This window comes from Sinohyriopsis cumingii, chromosome 15 (assembly GCF_028554795.1).
Source record: "Sinohyriopsis cumingii isolate HCF-2022 chromosome 15, ASM2855479v2, whole genome shotgun sequence".
NCBI lineage: Eukaryota > Metazoa > Mollusca > Bivalvia > Unionida > Unionidae > Sinohyriopsis > Sinohyriopsis cumingii.
The window spans coordinates 76229742-76242152 of NC_142975.1; positions in this window are offsets into that span (position 1 = coordinate 76229742).

Sequence of the window (12411 nt, forward strand, 5' to 3'; positions counted from 1 at the left end):
GATCAGGATATAAATCAAGACCATCAACGAAACAAGAGGACCATAACGACTTTGCATACTTTTGTTACATAAAAGATTAGCTGCAAATGTTATATGGATGATTTTTCTTTATGTTTTTTTTTTTGTTTTCAATTTAGGACAAATCAGGCAATCCCATTTTATAAAGTTCCATATAAGTAATTTTCCTGCTTGAATAAGATATTACAAACACAACTAAGATTAAATGAAGCAATGAAGGAAATAAATCATTATTTTGTACAGCTTTACGGTCAGTTGATACGTTTCTTTTAGGAAGTCGTTTAAGGTGGTGAATGTCCACAACTGTATATCCCCAGACGAAAAGAGATATTAGCATATTTCAACTGCAGAATTTTTTAAATCAATTTTGAGAACAGTTCTGAGAAGGGATATGTTTTCTGTATGTACAATGAATAATGTCTAAATTGCAACATATTTCTTCCAAGTAGGAATTAAACTTGTGATTAAAGATATGTATCACCAAGCTCCATTGCATCACGTCTCTAATCGATATAATCATGTGCGTATCTTCCCACCTTCCACCTCCAAGCACACTGTGTCGTAAGTAAATATATTTATCATTTAGCTACCATTCACAGGCCGCCAAACCCATTTAGTCAGGGGTTCATCCATCTCCCCAACCTGAACACAAACCGATAGGTATCACCTAGCTCAAATGCACCAGCGCCTTAATTCACTCAGCCACATACAAGCGCCAAACAAGCCCGAGCCGCGAATAACGATAATGAATTGCCTAGCTCCATGTACAGGAGTCAAATCCACTCAACCACGCGCTGATTGCCACCTTCCACCTCCAAATAATAATGAAAAAAGATCGAACGAAAGGATGCCGTGTGGTTTAAAAACTTCTTCGTAAGGCAAGCAGAATTGAACACTCAGCTGTATATATAAACCCATTGGACATCGCTTTATAAATGTAAAGTATATTCATGCAATTAGCATTATAAATTGACAATATATACCGAAAAAAGAGGAATGCGCGTATTTCTTGATAAATATTAAGTGACGCATTAGTTAGAAGTTGATGGACTCTGATTCATCAAAGCAAATGGGCTGTTCTTCGCGCAATAAACTTTGTGCATAAAAGAAAGAAGTTATTAGTCGATATATAATGCGAGTTATGGTACACTTGTTATATTTATTAAAGAAATTACTATTTTCGAAGGTCGTGTTTGTTTGACGTAGATAAATAATAAGAGATCTGGAACAATACTTAAACTTAAAATTGTAATTACGTTACTGATGTAGACTGTGGCCCACCCAAGAAGAAATATAGCAAAAATGATGTGATAGAGGTATTCCGTATTTTTACCACAAAGACGATAATGTCTATTAAAAAAAAAAAACAGCTTTATACTTGTTTACAGTTTTGGACGGGTTCAAAAATGGTTACAATTACATGAGCTACAAAAGAATATTCAAGAGAATTGAAATTTTGGTTTGCTGATTTCAAGTAAAAGTTGTGTCTTCCTATATATCAGAAAATAGCCGATTTAGAGATCATATGCAATGATGAAAGCATCTAGATAAGCAAAATCAACCCTGATGGCAACAGTATCAAAATGAAGATATGTGGAGAGATTAAATTTCGTTTATCATGCTGATTAATGTATTGAGTTGCATTCAGCTCATTTGCTTCACAACCTGAAGAACGCGTCAACTTCAACAGGAGAATCTACATCGATTCCTAAACAAAGGTAGAAGTTCTTGAAAACAACGTTAGAATCACAGCAGCACATGGTAACTCATTTCCTGAATTAACTGTTTTTGAATCAACCACAGGAAAGGCAAAAGTTAGCATAAATCAGAATTTAGTTAAATTGTTGAACGAAATGGACAAATGTTGCAAATTTCTGAAAATATATGTACCCATTGTAAATGAATGTTCTGTTGCTTTGTTATTCATTCCCAAAAAGAAGGATGTTTTAAGTATCTTGTACTACCGGCTGTATTTGTACGGTTTTTAAATTACTTAAGTTCCAAACATGGACTTTGGAAAGCGAGAATTTGGATTAGTGCTTAAGAGAAATTTAGAACGACCTTAAAAGTTCGGTTGTTGAATTAAATATCAATCAATATTAGAGACAAATTAAACAGGCGAGAACTAATAGACATTCGTCTATCACATACATCTTTAAAGAGCGAACATTTGTGACAATATACAAAGATACGGTATGATATACGAAAGAGCTTGACAACCAAACCGTCGTAGAGTTCTGAAACAAAGAGTGCTTTTAAAATTACTCAGGAAAAGAAGCATAGATTGTGGAAAAAATATATGACACTAAATAAAAGAATGTGAAAGTATTTGACACAAAGTAAAAGCAGTAGTGAGTTTAAACTACAAAGCATAGATCTATTTCCGTAACTTCTTCCCGGTGAAAGATTAAAGATTCCACAAGCAGATAAACTGGTCATCAGGTAAAGCTGAAGGTTTAAGGAGAGAGGATATTACGGGCATTAATGACAAGCAGGATGACGGGTAGAGTATTTCAAAGATTTTGAAGATCAGGAGAATGCATGGCAAAGAGAGACTACACACGCGATACAATGAATTGTTTGACAGATGGGGAACAAAAGAAAACAAACTTCAGTTAATATAAATGGTCGAATGACAATACATAAGCAGAATAATCAAACAGTACAAAACCTTTGAACTGTAGCAAGATAACGAGTGTCTAGAATGATAGATCTATTAACATCAGTACATTGGAAAATGAGAGAGTTGAATCATGCACAACACGTAAATGTAGTATTTAAAATTAAATAGTTCCGAGTCAGTGAAAAGACAGACATCACATTGTGACCTGGAATTTTGGCAAAATTAAATAACTGCCCGATGTGGATGGCAACAGCTACTGGGAAGAGGTTATACTGACAGATCAGAACAAAAAGCATAGCAATAGTTGGCAATAGCAGTGTGCAGATTATACGCGTGTTTCCAGATGCGAAACTAGATGTCGGAATGTAATGCGTTAAAACTGTGATACATTTACGTAATTTGATCTGCTACAACTCATACATCCATCACATTGTGATTGGAGTAACTTAAAGGAAATAATGAGGACCTCATCAACAGGGAACCAGAAGAGCATAAACCTTTGCACCTTTGCCGTGCTAGCTTGATAAAATAAAGTCCTAAATGATAAAATTATTTGAAGGTTAAATCCAAGTAACAGATAGTGTACAATCTGCATATTTGTTGCACAGGTACAACAAAAGGAAAATTGTTGCTCAGCCAATTGCGACTGCGTTTGACACTATTACAAATAGGACAGTAATGATGTGATACAGGTCAAGACATAAAATTCTAGCAGCGCATAATAGATTCAAACCTGAAACTTAACTATGCCCTTGGAGATGACGGTTCTTTTCTGTAGTTATAATATTATGATAGAAGGCAATATGATTGAGCACCGACTGACGTAAATCAAGTGGCTCGTTTGAGATTGACTTAAGTGCAGAAGTCAATATCGATATATAATTAATAAAACTCATGTGAGTAACCTAAACAAACGGAATATGATATAGAGGATCTCATATGAGTAACAATTTAATATTGAATTTATGAAACGAGTTGAATAATTTATAGCTTTTGTGAGCCTTTGCGAACGAAAGCTGGATATTTTTAACGTGTTTCATAAATTTAATATTAAATCATTGCCTATTTGAGATTCTTTTTATCACATACTTTTTTTCAGTAGATAGTATTTAGGTAGAAAGAAGAACGGATAATTTTGTTCATTCTGACAGACGCTGTACTTTTCATTTGTTGTGCGTTAAAAATAGTCACAAACAAAGTTGAAATAGTAAAAGTATATTATACACTTTTGATAACTATAAATAAAAGAATAAGCGTCCATCCAAATAAACAGAACATTTTACAAAACATTTGTCAACACAAAATGTCCAATGCGTGTAATGTCACCATGTTTGATACAGTGTACAGTACCGATCTGAGTTGGCCTAGACAACACAGTGACATTGTTTACGTTTAAATTCCACATCACAACTAAACATTACATTGTTGCGATATTTTTTTTCGAAAAAAGAAAATTACCGGATGCATAACTACACATATTTACTTAATGTATTTGTGACCGGATAATTGCATCATTTGATTTGGTACATTAGACTTTACATAAGACGTAAACAAATCTCTTTTTTTTTAGTCAGACTTGCATCACATATTTACCGCGTAAGTATGTCAGTAGGAGAGACCGGTTTATTTCTGCATTCTTCTGTGACAAAAGGCGAGTTTCTTTATTTCAGCAAGTTCATATTTAAGCCAAGCTTGTATATAGGGTGGATTCCATGCTACAGATATACTGCCCATACATCCCCACCCCATCCTCGTTATCATCTTGTCTTCGGGTTTTTGCCATTTTTCATGTTAAGATATGTTATACATGACATGAAAAAACCCGTGTGGGTAAATTGCAATGTTGAAACAGACTAGACCATTTTGACCCTATTCCTTTTCGCGAGTGGAATAAAAACAAAAATGGCCAAAAATGTTCAATGAAAACAAAAAATTCCAGAAGGCGGGGTTATAAGTTTTCCTACGATTGCAGTCAATCAGTAATTAAACACTGCACAATAATGTCATGGGCTTATTTGGACCAATCAGTATCACTTAAAGTGATATGTTCATATGTATATTATCAAAATTATGAAACTGCAATCACTGTAGGCAAAGTGTAGCGACTATGTGACAAACTAATAACTTTACTGCAGTAGTAGATATCTGACAGGACTTGCTGCAAAATCAACAAATTATCAGCCCCTCAGGGTTGCCGTAGTTTCCACTGTCAGTTAAAGTATGCATCTCGCACGCGTTTTCTCTGACACGGGGAGATAATGTGATTTCAACACATTAAAATATTTTTAAAAATAATTTTTTTTAAAAAAAACTACAAAAATGATTTATCTTGATCCTCATTTTAGGAAAACTGCTCTGTTTTTTTATATTCGAGTAGGCTAATCACCATAAGCATGCCAAAGGCAATGTGCGTTGAATGCATTATCGTCCTATGCACAAAAGCTTACTTCGATCTTACTGATTGCTTTATTAACAAATTTGACCAAAATAGAGAAAATTAAAGGGACTCGTAGCGAAAAAAGAAAACTTCACCAGCAAGCAACGAAATTTTTTTTCTAGCACTATTGATGTACACACATATCACACTATCAATAATCAATAATACTTTACCTGTTCTTTGTGTCAACTGAAACACAGGATTGACTAATTTGTTCAAGCTTCGCTTGAGTATGCCCATATCGGATTCGCCTGGAGTGTGATGACTGAAGGGTGTAAAAAGAGTTGAAGGAGTATGTGGAGTGGATTAAGTTGGTACACAACACATCAACTTTAAGAATTTTGCTATCTCAGTGAATCTGTTTATATTGTCATTGCAATTGACGCAACCTTTTCATGGAATCTTTTCTTAAGCAGTTATTTTAGCCTTTTACCTAATGGAAAATTAATTTACTTTTGAATATATCTTTGCAATTCTTTTTCTGAAACTACTCCATTTTATGTATATTTCAATTGTTTTGTTTGTTAGTTAGGTTTTTTAAAAAGTTTTTATTTCAATATATGCTATTGTAATGTAATGTTGTGTTTTTCTTGGCCTTGTCTAAAAATGAGTTCATTTCTGCTTGACCTGAATGGAACTTTAATTTTATTTTGTGTAAACAACTAATACATAGTTAAATAATTATTGTACTTAAAACCAGAATTATTGTTAGTAGAAGTAAATATGTTTATTTGGGTGTAGGTCTAGATTTTTTGGAATTTCCCTAGTTTATTTGACTATTTGTAAACATCAGCATCATCCTTGACGGTTATTTTCCATTAAGTAATAGGTATTTGTTTTAGAAAATGTTAATTGTGACTTGAGGTCAGAAGAGAACTATATAATCTTGAGGCATTTTCAGTCGTGCTTTAAGATCTAGCACGTTCAATTTTTATTATATCTTGTGTCCAGTTGGTATAAATTTTATTTCTTCAAATTACTGAATTCATGTAATTATTTTCTCTTGAAATACAAACGTGCAAAGATAAATATATTGGATAGAGACATTCATTGGAATTTATTGTGAATTCAAACCTGAAATTATATTATTGTGATTCAACAAGACTGTTGACGCATCAACACTCTATAAGGTACCACAGACGTATCATCGCCTTCAGTTTTTGGATGTATTAATTGACTTCTACTAAATTGTATTAAGGACTTTAAATTACTTGGACTTGTGTCTGTAATTCTTGGATTATTTGGGGATTTAATTCGCAATACCGTTCATTTTTCTCATTTTTATTTAGTATTCTAGGGAAATGAAGTCTTTGTTAATTTTAGAAAGCTTGTTGCTTTTCACTCTTTGCTATTATTTATTTTAAGAGCTTATACTCGTTATGGTGCATAAGATGATCGATTAATCGAGCTTTGGTTATTTCACCCCGCTGCACCTGCCCCTAGAATACAACCGTTTGTTATGGCCTTTTTCCTTACTGATGTCAATATTGGGATCTTCAGTTTTATTCATGTATTTAACATCGAATTTCATCAACTGTATTTTTGATCTGATCAAGTTCATCACGTTCCTTAGCCTGTTAATTCTTTCCTCTAGAATAGCGAACATATCGTATAACGTCTTCGAGTAAAGCTGTTATATGCTTTCCTGTCATGTTCGTCATACGGTTTGTTGTGTTTATCGTTTGCATCTGTACGTTCTAGCACACTTGTATTATCTACCTTTGCACAAAAGTATGTTTAATATGATATATGGGTTGTGTCTCAACACTAGGTAACTTAGATGCCCAATTTCCTCTCCTGTAGTGTTCAGCTTCAAATGATGAAGAAATAAATGTGTTATCAAATATTGCTCTAGGAACTTACTTTATTATAATGTGCCCTGTCCTCGATATGGGAACTATGACATCGAATCTTATATACTTCGTTACAAATCTAGAAATCGCATTTCTGATCCGAATTTGATCAAACGTTTAATACATGCTTATATCTGAAAGATCTTGTATAAGATCGATAACGAGCGAGTTCCATCCATTCTAGGTAGGTGACCTTGAATCGGATTGGCTGAACCTGCAACTGACGTGAAAGTCATATTTCGGACCCGATTTTGATGAATCTTGAAATATCGGCTTATATCAGGACTAAATTGCATGGATTCGTTAATGAGCGAGGTAAGCACATAGCAATAGATACTCTTGTACAAGATTTTCTAGCGGTATTTCTGATTAAACTTGGAATTTATGTTTATATGTATACGACTGGATAATGAAATTATATGCAAGATCCATGACTATTAATGCGGTTATCTTAAATCTAACTGGCTGATGTTACTATCACTCTGGAACCATAATTCTTATCCAAATTGATTTCTATCATCAAGAAATATAATGTTTTTATTATGACCAAGATATACACATAATAATAACGTAATTTTGCACATAGATGTCTGAGCATCTTGCCACTTGTAAGATTGTATTTATTGACCAAATTGAATCAAATTTATTAAATAGACTAATACCATCCAGATGTTGCTTGATTTTTATTATGACCTACGTATATTATTTTGAATTGGTTTTGTATTTGGGATAGTATTTTGATCAAATTTGGTAAACAGGTCAAATTTATCAAAATCTTTCTTACGCGTGTATATTAGCCAACATTCATGAATATTTTTCGATGTGACCCTGTATGTTATTGGCTGAGCTTTCTCAATAATCTAGCAACTAACAATCTGTTTTATATCACGAAGACTTCGGATGAGTTTTAGAGCAAGATTCACAATACTTTTTTACGTAAGTTTCTATTTGATTGGCTGGGCTTGTTACCATTCTAGACCGAATTCACGTTTTTCTTCAGCTTAAACTTATATGAACCATTTCATAGCTATCACCTATACAAAAAGCGCTATCAATGCATAATAATGAGATACCTTGCAGCTTATTGGGTGAGTTGGTTACCTCTCTAAGATCTAGAGCCTATTTTCCTCATCCTGTTTCTGTCAGATTTGGTAAATGGGTTATATCAAGAACTTGGATGACTTTAATCATGCGCAAGAGACTGCGCATATCAATCTTTAAATTGTCCTTAAAACTAACTTTTATTAGGATACAGTAACATCAAATGATATAAAGTGTGGGAGAGAGTTTACTTAGATTGGTGACCCAAGTGAATGCGATATGTCGTGGGTTGGAACCCACGCCGAGTCATACCAAAACGTATAAAATGGTACTAACAGCTGCCTCGCTGGGCGCTCAGCATTAAGAGGTTAGTGTCTGGGCTGGTCGGCCTGGTCTCAGGATAATGTGACTGGGTGGGACATCATGCTACATGTCTGCGGCATGATGCCCCAGTGGTATACATCACTATCAACTGCCACACTGCAGACATCGTAGCAATATGGAGAAATTTTTAAAGCTATGTTAAAAAAAAACATATTCTTACAATACTGCAGAAGCGTGCATAGTCCAAACACGATATCATTCCCACCTGGGCCTCTTATTCTGTGTTTAATACTTATATCGTACGTGCTCTTGATCAATAAAAAATTTTCTTAATAATTATGACATTTTTTGTTTTTAATACAACTGGACAAAAGAGATGGGGATATAGTAGTCATAACAACCATCCATCAGTTTGGGAAGATGAGGGGTGTGAACGCTAAAGGTGGGTTGCCTTTTGGGATGAGGTAAAGTTGTTCTCATGATACGATGAAAGGTGATAGTCAGGGTTACAATAAGGTGACACTGTGTTTCCCATGGTAAACAGAGTGCCATAGTCATTTATATACGCCAGCTAAGTTTTGCCATGTGACGCATATATTTTTCCACCATCTCCCCTCAAAAAAGGCCTCTAGGGAGAATAGTCCTTGACTAATGAGTCACCCGCTATAAATAAAGTATTATCGTTATTATCAAATGGCTTGCACATGGGGAAAGGAAGAAACCTATCAATAATTTAGTCACAAGTTCAAAGGTCGAGGTCATTATGACTACATGAGACTTACTGTCACTTTTAGTAGATAGTAATATAAACATTTTATGGCGAATGTTGAAACATCGTTACTATGAAAAACATGTTCCAGTGTTTAGCAAGGCTATGGACTTTTATTTCGTATACAAAGTTAGTGAACGAATTAAACGAAAATTTATATTTGAGTTGAATAAATATTTGTATCGTCTATTAAATTTTATTATTTTTAAATTTTATTTAAATTTTCTATTCAATTTTATATCTGAATTTTCATTTTGAATTTTTATTGAAATTGAAATATATGATTCTTTTTAAAAAGTATTGTTGTTATTGAGAGTGAAGTCTATGATACGTTTGAAATTTTATTTAAATTACAATCTGCTACTTTTTGTATTACTTAATTGACTGTTAAAATTTTATTTAAACAGCAATATATTAAACTAATCCTTTTTTAATTATTCTTGAAATTGAAATACTGATTTTAATTATTTTAATTTTAATTTAATTTTAAACCGCAATCTATACTACTATTTGTAACATTATCGTATCAGAATCCAAATCGATTTTTGGTGACATTACTGAATTAGCACTCTCAATGACTTTTTGTGATACTATTGAATAAGCACCCTGATTAACGTTTTCGTGATATTATCTATTTAGCATCTTCGTGAACTTTAATCTGATTATATTAAATAGGCATCCCAGTAGACTTTTTTGTGACATTGAATTTACATGCTGGCTGATATTTTGATATTAATGAAACCTCATGATGTCGTTTTTGAATTACTGAATCAGCATCCTGATGTCCTTTTTGTGACTTTATTGAATTAGCATCCTGATGACCTTATGTGATATTACCCAACTGGAATCCTGATGACCTTTTGTGGTATTAGTGAATTAGCATCTTAATGACCTTTTGTGATATTACCGAATTGTCATCCTGATGACCTTTTGTGGATTTACTGAATTAGCCTCGTGACATGCTGTGATATTACCGAACTTGCCTCCTGATGATCTTTTATAACATTACTGAATTGGCATCCTGATGGCCTTTTGTGATAGTACCAAATAAGCATTGTGATGACCTTTTGTGACATTAACGAATTAGCATCCTGATGACCTTTTGTGATATTACCAAATTTGCATCCTGATGATCTTTTGTGATATTACCGACATAGCATCCTGATGACCTTTTAAGATATTACTGAAATTGCATCCTGATGGCCTTTTGTGATAGTACCAAATACGCATCTTGATGACTTTTTGTGATATTACTGGATTAGCATCCTGATGACCTTTTGTGACATTACTGAATTAGCATCCTCATGACCTTTTGTGATATTACCCAATTAGCATCCTCATGACCTTCAGTGATATTACTGGATTAGCATCCTCATGACCTTTTGTGATATTACCGAATTAGCATCTGGATGACTTATGTGATATTACCGAATTAGCATTCTGATGACCTTTTGTGGCATTACTGAATTAGCATCCTGATGACCTTTTGTGATATTACCGAACTGTCATCCTGATGACCTTTTCTGGTATTAATGAATCAGCATCGTGACATTTTGTGATATTACCGAATTAGCATCCTGATGACCTTTTGTGATATTACCGAATTAGTATCCTGATGATCTTTTGTGATATTACCGAATTAGTATCCTGATGACCTTTTATGACTTTAATGAATTAGCATCCTGATGACCTTTTGTGACTTTAATGAATTAGCATCCTTATGACCTTTTATGATATTACAAAGTTAGCTTCCTGATGACCTTTTGTGATATTACCGAATTAGCATCCTGATGACATTTTGTGATATAACCGAATTAGCATCCTAATGACCTTTTGTGACATTACTGAATTAGCATCCTGATGGCCTTTTGTGACATTACTGAATTAGCATCCTGATGACATTTTGTGACATTAATGAAATAGCATCCTGATGACATTTTGTGACACTAATGAATTAGCATCCTGATGACATTTTGTGACACTAATGAATTAGCATCCTGATGACATTTTGTGACATTAATGAATTAGCATCCTGATGGCCTTTTATGACATTAATGAATTAGCATCCTGGTGACATTTTGTGACATTACTGAATTGGCATCCTGATGGCCTTTTATGACACTAGTGAATTAGCATCCTGATGACATTTTGTGACATTACTGAATTAGCATCCTGATGACCTTTTGTGACACTACTGAATTAGCACCCTGATGACATTTTGTGACATTAATGAAATAGCATCCTGATGACATTTTGTGACACTAATGAATTAGCATCCTGATGACATTTTGTGACACTAATGAATTAGCATCCTGATGACATTTTGTGACACTAATGAATTAGCATCCTGATGACATTTTGTGACACTACTGAATTAGCATCCTGATGACATTTTGTGACATTAATGAAATAGTATCCTGATGACATTTTTTGACATTAATGAATTAGCATCCTGATGGTCTTTTGTGACACTACTGTATTAGCATCCTGATGACATTTTGTGACATTAATGAATTAGCATCCTGATGGCCTTTTGTGACACTACTGAATTAGCATCCTGATGACATTTTGTGATATTACTGAATTAATTAACATCCTTTTGATCTCTGGTGATATTACCGAATTAGCATCCTGCTGACCTTTTGATATTATTGAATTAGCATCCTGATGACCTTATATGGTCAACTGCATGGCATTTTCTTATTATTATTGATATGGTCCACTGCACTGCATTTTCTAGTTATTGTTGAAATTGTCCACTGCAATGCAATTTCTTATTACTGAAATGGTTCACTGCACTGCATTTTCTTACTATTATTGAAACGGTCCATTGCATGGAATTGTCTTATTATTATTGAAATAAACATCTGTTGTCACTTTTACTCAACTGTCATAAGAAGAAACTTACTGCATTGCTTTTTAGATATTATATGAATTTGCCAGCTATGTTACAGTTTCATGATTGGTCCAGAATTGCATTTCTTGTACTGCTAATGTTGAACTGTATTGAAAAAATAAGCTGCAAACTTTACTGAAGTGTTCAAAAGAACTCAAATGTTCTGGTCAAAATGACCAATTTTCATAGTTTTGTTCACCAGTATAGCAAATATAGGTTGCAAATCTGTATGAAGTGTACAAAAAAATTGAAGTTCTGGTCAAATTGACCCATGTTCATAATTACAGTAAGCTGAACAATATTGAAAATATTGGATGAAAACGTGTGCATTGTGCTTTAAAAATCACTCCTGTCCAAATGACCAGTTTCATACTTGTATGACTCAAAATATGCACACTGCAATCTTGTTGGTCACATACATGAAACAAACTCATGTCATATTTTTCCTGC